We start from the raw sequence: 19237 nt of genomic DNA on the forward strand, positions 1-19237 counted from the left end.
GGCAATCTGAATATTGAGTGTCAATGGAGTATCCGAAAAGGTAATTTCAACCACAATGATATCATGTCACTTTAGTATTGGTCAAAGTTCTAAAATACATTTTGGACTTTGATTTGTTAGGGTGAGACACAAGATGTACCAAGATAACATTTTGAAAATTTCTCAATTTGATCTTTAGTTGTACTATGCATTAAAACTGATGAGGAAACTAAACAAGGGTGGCCTCTTAAATGTAACTTTAAAACCGGCATTGGTTTTCTACGCCACTTATGGACACTCTTTTCTCAACGTTTGAGTTTTGCATTTTCCCCTCTCTTTTTAGATTATATATGTACAATTTTGTATAGACAAGCGCTCTCTTCTGGAATGCTTAATAGTTAAATTCATGCAAATATTCATACCAGCACATCTCAGTGAATAAATAATTTACAGTACAAATGACAACATTATTCAGGAAAATGGAGATCAACTAGAAATTAAACAGATTTAAAAATAGCCGAAATGAATAAGTAAACGTGTATGACAGAATGAAATTCGCTCAAATGTGACGTGTTAAAAGGGTGCCTTGCATGAACCACAGACGTCAACCAGGAGCGCCCTCTATGGACTGAGTGAAGCATAGCAGAGCGCAGCGCCTGCACCTCCCCTCAATCCTCCCCACTCCCACTCCGCGTGGAGCCGGAGCTGCATTCCTCCTCTCTCCAGTCACACGCAGGGAGCCACCGAAGAGAGAACCCCAGTCACCCCCGTGACAAGAGTGGAAATGTCCCCAAGTTTTGGAATTTAAACCATGGCAAGGATTCCTTCGCCGCGGATCACTTGACCGGTAAGTGGTGTGGAAACTCACGCGTAGGGATTGTTAGGGGAGCAATTTTTTTTTTTTGGTAACCGAAACCGGCTGCAGGATTGAGGTTATTCGGCTCTTGTGCAGCTCTGCTCGGCGCAGTTACTTGCTCGGATCCCCCAAACCAGCAAGGCGCAGCGTGCTTCTCCACGATCGGGTACTGTTTGAAATGCTGGGCGCGCCAGACCGAACCAGGCGTGGAAATATACATGAGGTCCAACAGGCAGAGTCTTATTCGACAGGAGTTGGGAAAACCGACAGCGAAGCTTTGCAAACTTCTTCCGAAAGCTTCGGGTTGCGATCCAGTGTCAGAGGTAGAGAATATGATTGACTTTTGTGTCCTGTCAAAATGTTGCGATGGCACAACGAGAATGCACCCGGTGTGACGTTTGTTGACACCGAGCAGCTAGCCGCCTTGCTGGCTGTCGAAATTCCACCACCGGTGTTTGCACATCCACATATTTGGTTTGCCACTCGAAATCTGTCTCCAAACTCACTACTTTAATATTTACGGTTGCAACACAAGTCTCCCCTGAATACGGGTTGAAGTCCATTACTGGTTTTCTCCTGAGGGACGTGCCGGTGTTCCCTTAAACCCCCCCAACCCCACCTACCCCCACCCAAAATCAATCCCCTTATTAGCTTTGAAATGATTACAATTGTGTTGGAGCGGCGTTAAAAAGGGGCGTTAATGCAATTTGTACGATTTGTTTGTCGACAATAATTGAGAAGGCTGCGATCGGAGTCTGTGGGTGTGTGGATCGAGTGCGCAATGCTTGGCAGCTCAGACTCATTGCTCCGGGAGGTTCTCCTCATTCCTCTTCTATTCAAACAATAAAGGTATTATTGGATTTTGCAAGCAGACACATTTTTGAATTATTTTGAGCCTAATTAAAATTCAATTTGGGTATCATTTTCTTTTGAGGTTTACCTGTAGCCAGAAATCACTGCAGCGCGCAAAGATGCCTTTCAATGCAATTTGCGGGGTTTTGGCTAATTTAACGTTTGAAATGCGTAATCGTGATGCCGGTGTGAAGATTTATGCACCTCACTATAAGTTACTAAGAAGGGACATGGCCCGATCGTGGCCATGTTCAGTCATGTAGGAGTAGATTATTGGCCCGATGCCACCGAGCACTCAATCGAACAGGTGGCAATACAAAACATGACAGTCTTTATAAGTGTGGATGTCCACGTCTCCAAAGATGTCCAACAATGAAATCATCAATTCGTCATCATCATCTTTGTTTGTTTTAACAATTGCATCACGTGCTCCTGCGGGTGGTAAATTCCCCACCCCTCATGGTTGCCTCCATTGATTATGCACTGCCGTTATCCACAATCATAATCCAAATCAGCAACCTTGCATGACATTTACATGACTCCTGCACCCCAGCCAGAAAATAACAAGCGGGTTGCCTTCATCTAGCCTAATTATGATACATATCTTCCCACAATAGAGCAGCAGTGTCATGAATTTTGCTGGCGCGTAAACTCAATCCGTGATGTCCAAACTTTGGAATTCTTGCTGACATGTGCACTTTGCACCCCCTGGCTCTTCTTTTGTTTGGTTGCGCGCCCCCGTCCCCTCCCCTCTCCATGCATTCCTTTGGAGTATTCAGCGAGCAGGATATTTAAGGTCCAATTAGATTGCTGATGGATGAGGAACCGTGCTTAGATGAGAAATGACGGCGTGAAACAAGAAATAATTTATGTTTTCGGGCCGTGCTCTGCTGTGAATAATTGTTTTCATGTAGGCCTAATATTATGTACAGTGATCACACTTGCGGGGTTTTGGGTGTGTTATGAGCCTGTAAAAGTCTCCTCGTTCTTTTCCAGTGTGCGTAATTGAAGCATTCTCATTCTCATCCAGTTGCCTTTCCCGTGCTCTTCTTCCGACCTCGCGCTTCCACTCAGGATTTCTTCAAGTCTTCTTCCCCTCACGCTGGTGTTTTTCTCTCCGTGCGTCCTGTCAGGAGCGTCTGCCTAGTTCCTTTCACGCCGACGCGCGCACGCCTTTTTTCTTCTTTTTGCGCACTCCCTCCCTCCCTCCCTCCCTCGCTCCTTTGGTTTCTGCACTTCCCACTCTGTCAAGTTACGCGCTGATTTCCCGACTCGCGCATGGGAGACGCAGTCATGCAGCCTCCCTTTTTGACTAGTTCACCTCATAGTCTAAAAAGTCCACCATGTCACCTTCACTGTTTTCTGGTGCACTTCTAGACGAAACTATGCTCTTGTTTGTCTTGCTACACGGAGAAACCTTGAGAAGGCTGATTTCATACCCAAGTGGTATAAATCACTGTCAGGGTCAGCTCAGTTGAATATAAAATCTCTGCTCACGTCACAGCCGTTGGATCAATTTCGTGTTCAGCGTGGAAAAAAAAAAAAAAATCTCCTTTTTGATTGTTGCCAGGTAAATTAGACAGTGGGTAACTTCAGATCATTAAGTTAATCCATAATCGGTAATAAATGTACTTATATAAATGATGAATAAATAAATGAATACATACACACGTTTAACTCAAAATGTTAAATGTTTTCTTGGCTTTTAACATTGCAACGCTATTCAGCTGCAATTCCAGTTTAGATTTGCAGCAAAACTACTGGCCACTCTTGAAAACTTGTTGCTTACTTCACGTGCTGGCCTCAAACTGATAACTGCGAAATCCCTCAAATTTAAGCTCCCAGTATTGTCCCAGACCTTGTGTACCATCGATGTCCCCCACCCCCCTTGTCCCCATGTTGGTGTGTTTTCCTTGAGTCTCTGTGGGGTTGTTGTGTGGTACCCTGAGGCAAGAATCCATGCAGCAGCAATATTAAAACACACCAAGAGGGACTAGCAGCAAAGCTAAAGGCCCTGTCATACACACACCCAGAAACACACGCACACACACAGCTCGCTTGGTGCTAACACAGCTCCAGTCGACAAGCCCCTAATATGAAATAAACTCACTCGCCAATACCTGGCGGGCCTGTCTTGACTGACTGTTCAAATAGGAATGACCTCCATTTGGACCAAATGAAGAGCTGGAATTGAGATTTGAGAGTCAGTGGGCGGCGCTCAAGTGCGAAATACTGGCACATTCCAAATCATATCTCAGTGTGAACACACAGGTGGGCCCGCAGCATCAACCCTCGTCAGTGCCAATCAGAAACAAATTTAAAGGCTACCCGAGCCTTCAACACATTTTTCAAGGCTTAAACCCGGCGGTTTATTTTGTTCTTCACAAAATGCCCGAATGAAAGCGTGTGCACAGTTGGAGTTCCCGTATGGAGAATTGGAAACGAAAACAGTTAGTATTATTTGATCCTGTGACCTTTTTTCCAAAAGATCCTTTGTTCAGTCAGTATAATAAGGACACGGCTCGAATATCGGCACCAGAGGAGGGCAGCTTTATTTTTTTCCCCCTCCTGTCTCAGACTCGGTCTTGCTCAGCCAAGTGAACTGTCTGTTATGTATAATTAATTTTCTCTCCTCTCCCAGTTTATTTTTATCAGCCACTTTTAACCATTCCTTCAAAGGACCCCTTCCTCGCTTCCGTCCTCGGCGGTGCCTGCTGAAAGTGACAGCTGCTCGGCTAAGGGGGACGCTGTTTGAAGCAGATAGTAGAAAGGTCCCTCAACTCGAGATGATTTGGAACAGAAACATCTCTCTCTGCTCCGCTGACAGTATCAAAAAGGTGCCTGCTAATCTGGCTGCAAATTGAAAATAGCATCCAGCCCCACTCAAATCTGCGTTGGCCTGTTGGGAACCGAATTTCCATGTTGAAAATGGTTGTTTGGTGGAAATTAAGTTTGTACCGTGAAGCAGGATAAGGATGCAACATCTATTAAGCCTGATAGACAGATTTTTTGGCTTCCCATTTTATTCGATTTTTTAAGGTGTGCTCTTTTCGATGCCGATTACGATTATGGTCACGGATTGAGTTAAACTCATATCTCAAGACATCAGTGTGTTTTTGTTTAGTGGATTCTAATTCAAAACAGAGGCCTGCTCTTCGAGGGTCTGTTAGCTATCTCATCCTTTGACATGTCAACACCGAGATTTAGTCACAGTCCAAGTGACAATTGTGCCTGAAGGTGCAAAGAGTCAGTATTGACTCTGTTTCCTTTTGTGACCCGCTGGCCTCAAGTCCAAATCCCAGCGCCTCCTGCAGCTTGCGGGCGCAGCTTGACTGCGCGAGGCTCCCTCGCTTGCATGCTAACGCCCTCGTCAGCATTCTGTCCATCTCGCCAAACTCTGAGTCAGGCTGGCCGCTTTGGTCCCCCCCCTGCTTGCGAGTCACATCAAAACGTCTTCCCTTATTTCATTTTCTCCACGGCTCGGGTGGGACCTTCCCATCGATCGTCAAGTCACAAGTTCTTCCAATAACAAACGCCGTGCTTGGTCATTTGTGTGGTTTTGATTACGTTAACGGTTTTATTTCTCATGTTGAGCTCCCACGGATAGCACAGTGTTTCGTTTTTTACTTTTGATGTTAAAAATAATACATAGAAGGCGTAATCAGGCTATGTTCTGCCTTTTCAGGTGGTCCTTTCCAAACACACCAAAATCTGCTGGTCTGGAGAAAACCTTTTCTTCTGAATGGATGTCTGGACCCACCTGTCAAGCTCATTCGCGGAAAGTGTGCGTTTCTGATGCTAAGATATTCTGAATGTTCAGTGGAGGGAGCCTGCCGGTTATTTACTATGCTCACTAGAGTCTGTCTGCCTCTTTAGGCATGTTTGGCTTGTTAATGAGAATCACCATGCGAGCGTGCGTGCGGGAGAGAGAGCGAAAGAGCGAGAGAGGAAGAGGAGACAGCGCAATCTGTGCAATGTGTGCATGTATTTGCATTGAGATAAGCAGCACGTCGTCGGTGTGCTCGCAGGAGGAAACGATACGGGATGCTATCCGAAAGTACACCGGGACTTGTGTGTGTAACGTAAGGCAACTATCACAGTAGAGGAGATGAAAAGGGAATCAGGTGGACAGCTATTTATCCTTGTGATTAATGTTAATCACAAGGAGCAACTCATAATTGCTCACTTATGATTTTTTCTAGCCTTTTCTCTGTCTCTGCGGCTTTCCGCTCCATTTCTTTCAAATATCATCACCTTTCCTTGTTGCACACTCAAGCGGCTGGTTTCTGTGGTGTTTACCAGAGGAAATGTTCAATTATTCAGCTACCTCGTGCACGCTTTACTCTACATAAGACTTATAGGAGGCGGGGCTTAAAACAAACGGCTTCACTGTGAAAAGCTAACCTACATATATATCTGCACCTCTTAATAGGACTTTTATCAGAAACTAGCCATCAAATATTGTCTTGTTTCACAAAAGGATTTAAGAATATAAATACTGTCTTCTTAAACCCTTTTGATGCTTTATCTTAAATGCTAGTTGGTTTTACTCTATTTAGAATTGATTAGCCGATCTACAAAAGACCATTCTTGAAACCTTTTGTTGCATTATCTTAGTTGCTAGTTGGTTTACTCTTTTTAGAATCGATTATCCTATGAGTTATTCCATCGATTACTCAACTGTGACGGAGAGTCAATTTGTTCTGTGTTAATTCATTTAAAACCACTAATTTTACGCAGCGTTGTTAACTCTTGCGGCAGGCGGCTGCTCAACTAGTCGGTCTAATGATAGTAATACAGAAAACCACATTTTTTCTCTCTTTTGTAGTCTTAAGTGAGCACACATTTTGGGTCAACCCTTGCGCATAGTTCACAAGTTCTGAAGTTTCCCATGCTCCGGAGAGCCCGTGAAGGCAACGGTAGTAAGGATGATGTGAGGGGAAACTCACTGTTAGCGACATTACACACCAGTTGTTGTTGTTGTTGTTGTTGTTGTTGTCTTGTTGTGGTTAAAGTCAACTGCAATTCATTAAAATTACACATGCAGTTGCCCATAACTGCCCAGATGTTACCAAAGCAACATGTGCAACATGGGCCACACATCCTCCTCCTTCATTTATTTCTACAGCCTCTTTGTCAGCTTCTTCTTTTGTGCTCTTCTCAAAGGGTTAAGGAGGGAGAAATGATGAGTAGCCCGCCAATTCGGGTCTTCTATTGTGCACTGGATGTCAACCAACTTTTGGATTTCCGTGGCTATAAGTGACCTTCCAAAATAATGTTAGAATCTTTCCATTCTTCTTCAACCAGGTCAATGCACCTTCCCCTCCCATCCAACGCCATGCAGCAGAAATATTCCTTTCTCCTGCCTCTGTGGAAACATGCACGTTTGGACCATAAAACACATTCCCCTCCCTTTCCTTCCTTCTAAAGCTAGTTAAGAAAAACCACACAGCGCCCCCGCCATGTTGTTTCAAACGCCGGTGACTGCTCAAGTCTCTTTTGGCAGACTTTGGTTGTCGCAATTCTACAACAGTGCAAGTCCCGGGGGGGCTTTTAAGTCCGCTATCCTTCCCTGACCCCCTGCCGAGGCGAGGCACGCAGAGCAGGAGGCTTCTGGGAATAAGTACTCCAGGCCAGACAATGGTGGACTGCTAGGATTGGGTGGGGGTATGGATTTTTAGCTAAAGAGCAGTGGGAGAAAGATGCCATAGATCTATAAGGAGGGTTGAGATAGAGGGGGTCAAAGGTTATACTGATCCCTTGTTTAAGGGTGGAATTCAACCACAGAGGTTTTATTGGCGGCCACGGGTGAGACACTGAATAGTATCGTGGGGGTTGGGCCTTACTAGGAGGCACACATTAATGTCCTATTATGATTGTCAGCTGTGGCCTGGCTTTCCAGACTAAGAGTCATTTGTGTCCCTCAGGCCAATAAACATTATCATTAAAACCAGTTCGAAGGATCGTCAAATGTTTCCCAGCATTTGTAAATCTGTGCCACCAAGTCCTTTGGTGATGGTGAATGAGCATGTGACAAAGCAGCCAGCGAGCACGGCGGCGGAATGCGCCAGCCATTGCCCTCTGAGGGCCACTGCATTCCAAATGAAATGGGCTGTGTAACTTGTGACTAGTGTGACGTGCTGATGCGTAGCGGCTGGGAGGAGTTTCCTCCTTTCTCGCCGTTCATCCTTCTCTCAGGACTCCCCCCCCCCCCCTTGCATCACTAAGATGTATATTTTCCATGGTTTCCATCCCATGCAAAGGAATGTGTCCCGGGCTCCTTTCCTAACGCCCACTGTGACCTCACTTGGCTCCGTAAATAAATAAGTGACATGGTGTGCCAGCGGTGTGACTCGCTGACTTCCCTTTGACAGCTGCCCAACTGAAAACTCAGGCAAGACTAAATGTTTGTTGGCGCCATGACAAGACAGCGGTATTGTGTTTTGAACACACCCGTTTGCGAGTAAGTCACATGTCACCAAGCTTTGTGCCATAGTTTGTCCTTCCAAAACTAAATATGTTGCTCACCACAGCCATGCTAAACGAAACACGCTCTGACTTTTTATATCGAAGAGGCACACCTCATCCTGCCCTCGGAAATCAGTCAAAACTTGGCCGCAGTACAGGGACCTTTGAACATCTCCCAGTTTGCCTGTAGGTGAATCGACATAAAAGCCTGGAGCATTTTTAGATTTGCGGATGGGCGGGAATGGGGAAATGTGAACAAAACGACGACGGAGTATGCACCTCGGCCAGGCACAGCTGCGCAAAACAGACAACAGAAGAGTGGGGGAGGGAACTTGGCACCATCGGCACACTCGGAGAGTCGGAGCAACAAGCCAATAATAATATTGTGACGAAACGCGCTTGTGAGGAAGGTAGGGTGGGGGAAGTAGAAGAAAAAGAGGGATGGCAAACAAATTAGAAGCGGAGTCAAAGTTGGAACTGATGCTTTATTTGTTTGATTTGGAGGGTTAACATTTTATCAGACCAGAAATTCACAGAACAGGAGGTATATAATGTTCCAGACCTCAAATTCAAGATTTCAATAATTAAATGTAATTTAAAAGCTTAATTTTTACCACTAGATGACACGTGTCAATGGAATGCCTTTTTTTTTTTTTTTCCTAAATGTGGTCACTCATCCATGGGTTAACGCTGCACATTCCCACAAGAACACAATACCCATTGTGATCTCTGCTGGTGGCAGCAGCTCGATTGATTTTTCTCCAGTATGAACCGCAGTCATGAACATTTCCAGAATTCCAAATATCAGTACACATTTGGAGCTTTTACAAGAAAGAAAAATCATATAATACCAAGTGGCTGAAAACAAGCTTCATCCAATAAGGTTTTAGTTAGAAATGATTTATTGCGGGCTCATTGTTGTATCAACACAATTCTTGTGCTTCACGTAACTTGTTTACCAAATGGTGAGTTCTCGTTTTCCTTGGCTCCTTCACCTCCTTATCAGCCGGCCTGTCTCTTCCCACCTCACGCTGTTACTCTGCTGTGGAGGATGTGATGAAAATGGCTGTTTAATCATGCAGAGAGGTCAACCAATCAAAGGGCCCGGCTGAGTGATTTAAGGGCCTATTCAGAGCACAGCTGGAGGAATAGGGAAAGGGAGAATGACACGGTTTGGGTTTTTGATTGCGGTATGGCACAGGTCGCCTCTCATCCACTTACCACCGCTTTTGTTTCGCCAATAATGCTTTGCGATGGATTGATATTTAGACAGACAGATGGACGGGCAGAGGGGGTCGACAACAGATTGACACCCAAAGTAGCGAACCGAATGACTGCTTATCCGACGTTTAACGTCATCGGCGTTCGTCTTATTTTTTATCAGGTTTCTTCTCATAACCACACAAATGCACTCGGATAATTACGATCTACATATTCTGGCTTTAAACAAGATCGTTCTTACCTGTATGTTAATAGTAGAGAATGACAGATGGTTGGCAAGAGCAAGGGAGGTTAGCATGGACAGAGATTATGATTTAGTTCTAAGTCCCTTTCAACCTCCCCCCAATATCCATCTCATGATTTATCACATGGCTTGTCATTGACTTCACCTCTACTTTAAACACACCGCAGCTCGGACAATCTTTAGTTAAATAATGTCTCCAAACAATTACTTGATTGTTTAATGCGATTAATTTGATAATCGTTTTGTTGTCGATTAATTTTGACACCTCTATAGACAAACCTTGTCTAGAGTAGAATGGATAACCTGTAACCCATTCACATTAACAGCTCTTAGTATTTTGAATCCTTATTAATTATTAGTTCCCTAATCAAAATGTGAAACTAGCTCACGAGCTGTAAAGTAGAGAAGAGTTTGAGATTACATCACTTTGAACAGCTGCAATATTCTGCAGCAGTAGTGAACGCATCTTCCGTCTTTGCGTGACGGATACAGCCGCCGAGTTAGCATGAGTGGAGTACCACTCCAGGAGATAGCTGCCCTCTTGCTCTGTCTCTCTTACTGTGCCACCTGCCCCCCCCTAAATTTCCCTGACCTTGCGTTGGCGTGTGCTGATGAGTACTGAGTGGATACACTCGTGAGTGGTGGTGTGCACGCACTCGTGTGAGAGTTGGAAAAACGTGGGCGATCCATTTGTTGTGTAAATGCGAGCCGCTAATTGACTGCCAGCTTCTCCTTCAGTGGCTGAACCCTGCCCTCCGCTGTGTCCCGGGGATCCTGCCAGGGGAATGCATGCCCCCCTCCTCACACACAAACACATTCAAAGCACCCTCCAGTTCTCCGCGTTCCTCTTTTGGAGCACGACTGGCACGGGGCCAGCACGAGGATGGTTGCACGGCGCGCTCATCTGCTCCCTCTGTCTGGCAGTTGAACTTCTAACGAAAAGCTGCTCAGCTTTTACGCATCATCACTCGCTGCTCTCTGACATTCTGGAGCACAATCAATTATTGCGTAAAATACAATGGCTGCTCGCTTTGCCGCTTTTGTGGTTTTTATAATGGTCAGAATGTTTGATCTTCTTTCAGTCAAGCAGAGGATAAAAATTAACTAATCTGACCTGTTGCAGTCATCGGAATTAAGCTCGAGTCTATTTAAGGCGCATTGTAGCTTTGGTAGCCGGATCACTTTTAGCATCTGCTCTGATGGAACTGTTGGCCCAACAGTTAGTTGGCTAAAAGCCCAGATATCAGAATAAGACATCATAACAGTGCAACAATGAGGTGTTGATATTACTATTAAGGTAATCGTCCAGCCCATTTAATTCTCTGATATTATCTCTTTTAAAATGTGCGAATTTATTTGGTCAAATTTAGCTCTTTTCTTTCTTTTTTTTTCTCTTCAGATTACAACATAAAAAAAATATTAAAAATGTTTTTGCAATGGTCAACTAACAACCATACTACCTTGAAAATAGCCAAACATTAATCATGGAACCAAAACAAAGTTCGACCTGGTTAGTGTTTGTATGCAACAACGCCGGGAAATACTGGGTGTTGTAAATTTAAGTTAAACTTAGCTTCACACATCTAGTTTTCTTGCGGTTGTCGTGACCGCTCACAATCAGTGACCAGTCCAGGGTGTAGTTTGGAACCAATTTATTGTGACTTGATTCTGGAAGACCAGACTAATTGTAGATGCTCCCTAGCAAGTCAGTCTGTGAGTCACTCAGAGAAGACATAGAATCTAATTTTGTACACAATGATGTTGAAGAAGTTGAAGAATGAAACGATTCTTAAACTGCAGTCAAAATTATAGCAGCCCAGAAAAGAAACAAACACACAAAGGAAGGATCAGGCTTTCATTGTTCGGATTCTCCCAGGCTAGTCCATTGTTATGCCGAGGTAAACATTTGGGAACACAGAAAAGAACAAACAAACAAAATGACACACTCTGTTTCGACTGAAAATGAAAACGAGCGACTGTGTTTTGTATGCAATGCATCACCGTAGACGACAGTTCTGGAAATGACGGCAAAGTGGATGGCATTGTATTAATGCATAAATCTCCACAAAGGCTGTCAATCAAATTGCGCCATTCTGCCATAGTGACATTTGGCCGCTTGGCAGCAATCTGCTCTTTTTAAAATGTGCAATAAATTCCAATAGTATGAACTTAAATCTGGACAGTTGTGTCTGATGTTAAGAGGCAGAGTGAAGAGCAAGGGTTTAACATCAAGTGTGCCACTTTGGTCCCAGCGACAACAACAACAATGGGATTAGCTGGCACGCTAAATACGCGGGGCCCAGGCCAAGCCTCTTAACCTGTCACAATGCACGTTTGATATATTTTGATACACTCACCTGTGATTTCAATGTGGGGTGGGACAAACCTTAGCTTCTTTTACTAAACTAAAATGAATAAATACATCTAACGCGAAAACGCCCCAAAATAAAGCCAGACGAGTATTCAGTTTGTTTCTTTTGGTCAGCGTAAGAAATTGTCTCGTAATCACAACATAATTTAGGCCTGCATAAAGTAAAGAGTAGCTGCTGGAAAAGGACTTTGGCTGAAACACAAATGATGCCGCACCCTTCTTCTCTTTTTCTTCGGTTTAGACAACAGAAACTTTCATGCAAAAATGTTAACGCTTGAAACGAAGTACTTCGAACATCATATGCATGCAATCATAATATCTTGGATTGGACATATTTGGAATTACATTGATTTCTTCGGTATGGTTCTCATCGCAAATTTTTGAGAGTTATCAATGACTAACAACATTTCCCCAAACCTAAAAAAAAGTGGAGTCAGTGGCATGACGTTCATCCCAGGATATGTTCGACTTTGTGCTTCATGAATCTGTAGACTTTATGTCTAATGTGTGATTTCCAGCTCAGCTCATCATTTTTAACCACTTGCCTCAAGTAGACGAGTATTGTCCCTAAGTCTGAAGATATATGAGGACGTGCTTCCGTTCTATTTTTATCTCGTGTTTATGTGCATTGGGCCAGTGGAGCAGTTAATTCCCAATGTTACCCAACAAGGTTGTCCGCCAGGTATATATACTATCCAAGACTTATTTGAAAAAGAGAGAAAGGAGATTGCTCTGAAGTATATTTGGCAAGGGAGTGTTAATCTATTGTGCAACATTTAGCAAATGAATGTCCTGTTTTGAGCTCCACTCTAATCCCCATGTCTGTGTCAGTTGCCAATAAAGCTTATTGAATCACTTGACTATGTGCTGCGGGAGGGAGGAAGCGGAGAGTGAGGATGTCAAATATGGGTGAAGAAAAGAAAGTCACACAGACACAGAAAGAGCAAATTGCTCTTCCCGCTGCCTGCTGTTACAGCAGTGTTGCAGCCAGAAAGGCTGTGTTGACGCTGAGTCAGCAGGACTTGAACTGGGGGGGCCTGGTCTGTAGCTGCAGGCTTGTCAGTAACATGTGCACATACAGGCATAGTGTCAGACATGTTGCCCTATTCTCCTCAGCCCTGTAGCACCGGCGCTAACTATAGCTACTCAGCCAAGCACTCTTAATTAGTAGCTGCTGCCGCCCGCCGGCCGTGCTCCGGCGCCACTGTGGTAAAGACCCAGCCCCGTGTGTGTTTGTGATGGGAGGCTTGTTTACGCTCTATACCAGTGTCAATGTTGACAGTCAAAGCGTGATCCAGCTTTCATTTGTGGAGGCCACTTTTTTCCCCCCTTCGATTGTAAATCGAAGGGCATTTTCTGACTGTTGTTTGTAGGGTTAGGGTTAGGGTCTAAAATGTGACGTCTGTAACAAGTTCCGTTCATTGAAAAAAAAATTGTGTATTGAATTCACTCAATTTAATTTCATCAAGTGATTGCACAATATATCTGGATCCAGACATTTTTTTAAATAAATGTGTAGTGTAATTACAAAAAGTGTCTCTGGGATCCAGATGATTTATTTCATGTAACCTTGATGAAATGAAATGGAGTAAAAACCACAGAAACTTCTTTCAGTTTAGGGTCTGGGTTTTGTTTTCTTATTAAGGTTTGAGTGTGTGCGTATGTGTGCATCTGGAACTATTTTTCTTCCTCAACTACTTCTGGAGACATATTATGGCCCATTTCTCAACCCCATGTTTTATGATACAAGGTTTTGGGGAGTGCTGATTTTGTGCTTGTCGCTATAGGATTTTCCCCAGAGGGCACCCTCTCAGATTTTGGAATAACGACCATTAGATCACCACGGCCAGAGCTCTGCCAAACGCAACCTAACTAACTGTGCCAGCAGACCACCACAGCCACTGATCTGCTAATCATGACTTGAGTAATTTTACCGCCAGACTGCCACAGCCACGGGGTCTGGAACCGCATGCAGCTGGAGAACAGACGTGATCGAACGGAAACAAAAGTGCATGCGCACACGTGCACACTGTCGGCAATATGGCACCACGGTAACCCAGATTAGCTTTCAATGAAGCTTCATTTAGGCCACACAAAGTCACAATTGCTGGATGAGACCTTTCAGGAGCCATGACAACCGCTTCGAGAGGTTTTTTTTGTTTGTGTGTTTGATGGACTTAGCAGTTGCGGTTGCTCTGCATAATCTCTTGATCTCGTTTAGTCTGGTTCTCATTTCCTTATCCCTCCTCCCCACTCGCTAATAAATCTGCTTAAAGAGGAGCTTGATTTTCAAGCGTGCCAATAAGTTTCTTTCCCTTAAATTCACACTTTGCTCTTCAAAAAATACAAAATGAAAGATGATTCCAATTTACACACGCAGGTTGGTTTGCTTTAAAGATGCTAATGTTGCCTTTTGGGTGAGCACGCTTACCCCCCCTTGACAAATCACATGATGTTTTAACAAGGCAGATCAGACCACGGAAGCCATTGTGCAAAACATCAAGGGAAGGGTCAGATGACCCGCAGAGGAAAGTGGATTGCACTGCTGCAATGGAGACCGGTTTAGCATTCAATCCCATTACCAAGCAGTGGCTGTGAAATACGAGGTCAATGCTCATTTGTATCAATGACATTTTTGGGTTTTGTTTGTTTAATTCACTCTTTGTATAGCCGATTATTTTCTTTGCCAAGTTTACAAATAAAATGTCCTACTAAAGTCATGCATGACATTGGCGTATTATCACTGTTGAGCGGAAATCTCCGAAATCCAAATTTAATATGTTTTCACAATTTTCACAAGAGCAATATTCGGATTGCAGATCAAATTTCTCTTTGTTTTGAGTCAGTTCTGTCATCAGAAAGTGAACTGCCTGTGTGCAACTTTAGTTTGTGGTTAACCCAAAAGCTATCGTTAGTGGCTTTTAGCCGTAGTAGGTCTCAGCTCAGTGTCATTTCCCTCTCCTCCTCTTTTTTTCCCCCCTCTCACTCTCATCTTCCTTAGCTACTAGCCATCTCTCCTTATCACTCTTCGACTCTGCTCACATTACTCCTACTGACATGGTTTTTAGTTTTGTCTCCGTTCTCAGTCCACCTGCACAATGTGGTCCCATACAAAGTAGGACCTCTGAGTTTCCACTGGCAGGAAGATAGTGACAAGATCTATGGACACAGTTTTGTTTGACTCAGATTGGCTTGTTTTTCCCCCACAAGTTAAATAAATCAATCAAAATTTACCTATAGGGTCCGTTTGTGTTCAAATCCGGCTTCCCCCGCCCTTTACGAGACTCACAATGGCGATGATGTTACTCGTCTTTCTGGACTGACCAGTAGTCCCGCTCCCTTCCTTTTGGGATTTGCTCCAAGAACAGGCAGGCACATCTCAAAAGGTTGCCATCGTTCCTCTTCACACAAACGTGCTAAGTGACTTGACAGTGTTCTAATTTGCGCCATCCATTTAGAAAATTACTCCTGTCAATGACTTTATAATCGAGACTTTTTTGACTGACAAGCTAAGAAGCGTCCACATTATGGACAAATGCGTACTTCTTCAAGTAGTCTCAAGTGGTCGAGCTATGTGACAGGCACTCAATTTCCTATTTGCTGTAGAGGGAAAAGCTAAACATGCACAGACTGTTCTGTTCTTATCTCTCTTCATTCCGTCCCGTTCTGCCTGGCTGGCTATCTGAAAAGGTATCGTTTGACTCTTCTCATCTTTCCCCCGCTTTCATTTTCCATTATTTTGCCTTTAATTTGCATCCCTTTTCCCTCTTGTCTCCTTGCTATTTTACTTTTTTTTGAAACATGCAATTGTATTTGTGAATCTCGATCTCATTGATAAATGCACTAACATACCGTATTTTCTGGACTATAAGGCGCACCGGACTATAAGGCGCACCTTCAATGAATGGCCCTTTTTAAAACTTGGTCCTTATATAAGGCGCACCGGACTATAAGGCACACCATTAATGCATCATGTCAGATTTTTAATCCAAATCAAATCATTCTCCATTTTCTCTTTTTTGATTTCAACTTCAGATGCAACAAATTACTTTATAATCACAAAATAATGATCCATAGTCTTTTTGATTCATGATTCATAGTCTTCAGCGGGCCACTTATGATTGATTTCATGACACAATGCTTCGGGCCAGTTTAAATTTAGGAATTTGGTCCATATATAAGGCGCACCGGACTATAAGGTGCACTGTCGGCTTTTGAGAAAATTGTAGGTTTTTAGGTGCGCCTTATAGTCCAGAAAATATGGTAGTTTTGAACTAGGTCAAGTGTACTTTCTCTCACAGTTGACTTTTCATTCCAATAGTGTGGAATGGACTTCCACTCAGTGACCGTCAGCGTGGATGCAAGTGTGAACGGTTGTCAGTCCATATATGCCCTGTGATTGGCTGGCGATCAATGCTGAGTGTCGTCTGCCTTTCACACAGTCAGCTGTGAGAGGCCCCAGCTTCCCCATGACCCTGAAAACGATAAGCAATAACAAACGGATATACACTATGGATGGATTTTAAACTGTGCACATCAGTCGGGAAATATAGCGTGTGCTGCTTTTACACAAAACAAAGTTTTCCAGGCTTTTTGTATAAACTATACAGATTATAGTTGCGTTGCTGGTTTTTCATTACAATGAGGCAGCGTTTTTATGAATACAAAAAAAAAGCGATGAAGGATTCCGTTATTCAGCTAGAGGAAATTAGTTGTAACGTGGTATGGTTTCTGTCTCTTTGAATATGCTTAATGAAAACAGACATATCACTTGCGACTGCAAATGAGAAGCTATGAGCCAGAGCAAGACATGGACATAATCCTTTTGTGGAATGTGTAGGTCAGCTAATGGCAAGCTACACCGTAAAAAAAGCTTTGAGTTTCAACTTCAGTGTGGTCCAAGAGCAAGTTGACCGTGCAACCGCTACAGATGATTTTTGGCTCAAGTCTCACACTCAATCTGACAAGGAGAGACGATATTTATAGGATCATTAAAATATCAGCATGGAAGGATTTTCTTAATGCCTTTCTCTTTGAAAGGACCCATTTATACCTGCTAGCTCATTGACAATGGTTCAAAAAGTTTACCCTGACAAGCAGTATTACCAAAGAATGTGCTTTTCTTTAGCTCCAGGCTAAAATCACACAGCAATTTTTTGCATAGTTGTGTGATAATAGATTTGTCCCATAGTCGCATCTTTATTTACGCTTAATTAAAATCTTTATATGCATCGTAATGTTCACTAACTAAACCTGCCACCAGGCATTTTCCGCCCTTTAACACCTATCCAACCAGCTTGGGAAGCTCAGACAATGACATTGTGGGAGCTATGAATAGCTTTTAGAAACGAAGGGCTTTGTGGTTGACCTTAATTGTGGCTAACATTCTTCAATGTTGATTTAAGTAATCGGCTGTCTTGTTTGAAACGAAGCAACCGTTCACACATGACAGGGGTGTATTTGCATGCAGTTTCCACACTGTTGTGTTTTTTTTTTGACAAAACTGTACCATGTATCGGTAATATCTTAGGGTTGCTCAAATTGAAGATGTTTAACTGGATTGGGAAAAAACACAACTCTTGACAGTCCAGATAATTGCACGAGTTTATTGAGATTTTTATTGAGACAAAAAAATATTTCTCCAAATCATGTGGGTTTGTTTACATTGAGAAAGTTTGTCATGATTTGTCATCGGTACCGGTTCATCTGGTTCTTTTAGCTGAACTTTTGTCTGTGCTACTACTATTTAAATTGAATCAGGCTTGCTCCGGCCTTGACCTACATTCTCGCCACCTTCTTCACACACTGACACAGACGCACACATTCACACAGACGGAGGATTTATGACACAGAAAGAAAGACCCAGTCGAGAGAGATTACAGCGTAAACCGCTAATCTGACGCTGCTTTTATCGTTTTGTGTGGCGACTAAAACGTGGGCCGGCTTTATACGGGTGTAGAATTGGCACAAACGGTGGTTGAAACAATTTCCACATCATTCTTTTTTTCGCATTGCAATAGTTGGGAATGATTTTTTTACAACTGTATTGTGTCCAAGAATAATACCTGAATTCTAAAAAAAATTTGAACAAAAAACAAATGTTTATTCTCCCATCTCATAAGATTATTTTTTGTTGTTGGTTTTACATTTGCATGGTGGATACAATCAAATGCTCTTGTGGGTCATATGTTCGTGGTTCATAAGACCACCGCATTGACTTTAAACTATGTGTGACTCTTCACTCAGGATTCGATTCAATTCGATTCATACTGTGATGTCACCGACTCAATTTGATGTCACGATTTTACTGGTTTTGCTTTCATCAATGAATCCAAACAATCCGATTTACTATAAGCTTCTATTTTATCTCAAACAAATTAAACTGAATGACATCAAACCTTAACATAAATTATTTGGATTGGCCTCACAAATCATACCAGAAATACTCGCCTCGCCCAGTTGTACTTGCGGTGGTGACGTTTTTTCCCGAGCTGTGGTTTCGTTGTAATGAGAAGGTATCACCTTTAATGTAAAGTGGTCACACGACAGAATCTTGTCGCGTCTCCAGTGTTCTTCATGGATGTTCAGTTGAGAATCTTTCATTATAGAGCCTCCCACAGCTCGAGTAGGTTGTGTTCCCGACATATCCCCCGCCTGTTGGTAAAATCCATAATGCGTCCAAACATCCGCTTTTAAAGTATGTAGCATCCTTAGCTGTTCGCTGGCAACTTCCACCCATCATTTTGTCCCGTCACTTATGTGATGAATGATGTCAGTTCCATGAGACCAAAAGCTATAATCATCTGAATAAAACTATCATTGACAACTGGCACAGTCAGGACAGACCATAAGAATATTTATCTAGCGCGCTGAAAATTAACAAATCATTATGATCGATTATTATCTGCCACGGCATTGATTCCCAATCGTTCATTGCCGCATGATGCCACCGCTTCGACGATATGATTGATTCCAACACCCCGAAGCTAACTTATCGTTTCATCGACCTACCACTACACACTATGTCGCGGTATTGTTCAAAAAAGCCAACTATGGGCTCAAGACCAATTCCTGATTGATTAAATGTCCTAATATTTCAGTCCATTTTATGTACCTATAAGGAAATATTAGGTCTCTTTAGGACTGTGAGTCTTAACAGGAGGAGAAAATTGGCGAAATGTGTGACTGGCACCACTGAAAGAGGATATATGAGGATAAGATAATTCAATGAAGCGAGATCCACAGG

At 43.1% G+C, this 19237-nt stretch overlaps 1 protein-coding gene across 5 annotated transcripts in view; it reads left to right on the top strand.

The window, feature by feature from the left end:
* The first annotated feature begins 665 nt into the window (after positions 1-665).
* plxna1b (plexin A1b) overlaps positions 666-19237 on the top strand; it is a 117120-nt gene continuing 98548 nt past the window's right edge. For 4 of the 5 annotated variants that reach the window (XM_049734845.1, XM_049734849.1, XM_049734848.1 and 1 more), the window contains exon 1: positions 666-826. The gene's annotated coding sequence lies outside the window, so the exon portion shown is untranslated. Of the gene's footprint in view, positions 827-5372; positions 5472-19237 lie in introns of all 5 variants that reach the window. The other variant, XM_049734847.1, reaches the window with a different exon arrangement.

This window comes from Syngnathus scovelli, chromosome 11 (assembly GCF_024217435.2).
Source record: "Syngnathus scovelli strain Florida chromosome 11, RoL_Ssco_1.2, whole genome shotgun sequence".
Taxonomy (NCBI): Eukaryota; Metazoa; Chordata; class Actinopteri; order Syngnathiformes; family Syngnathidae; genus Syngnathus; species Syngnathus scovelli.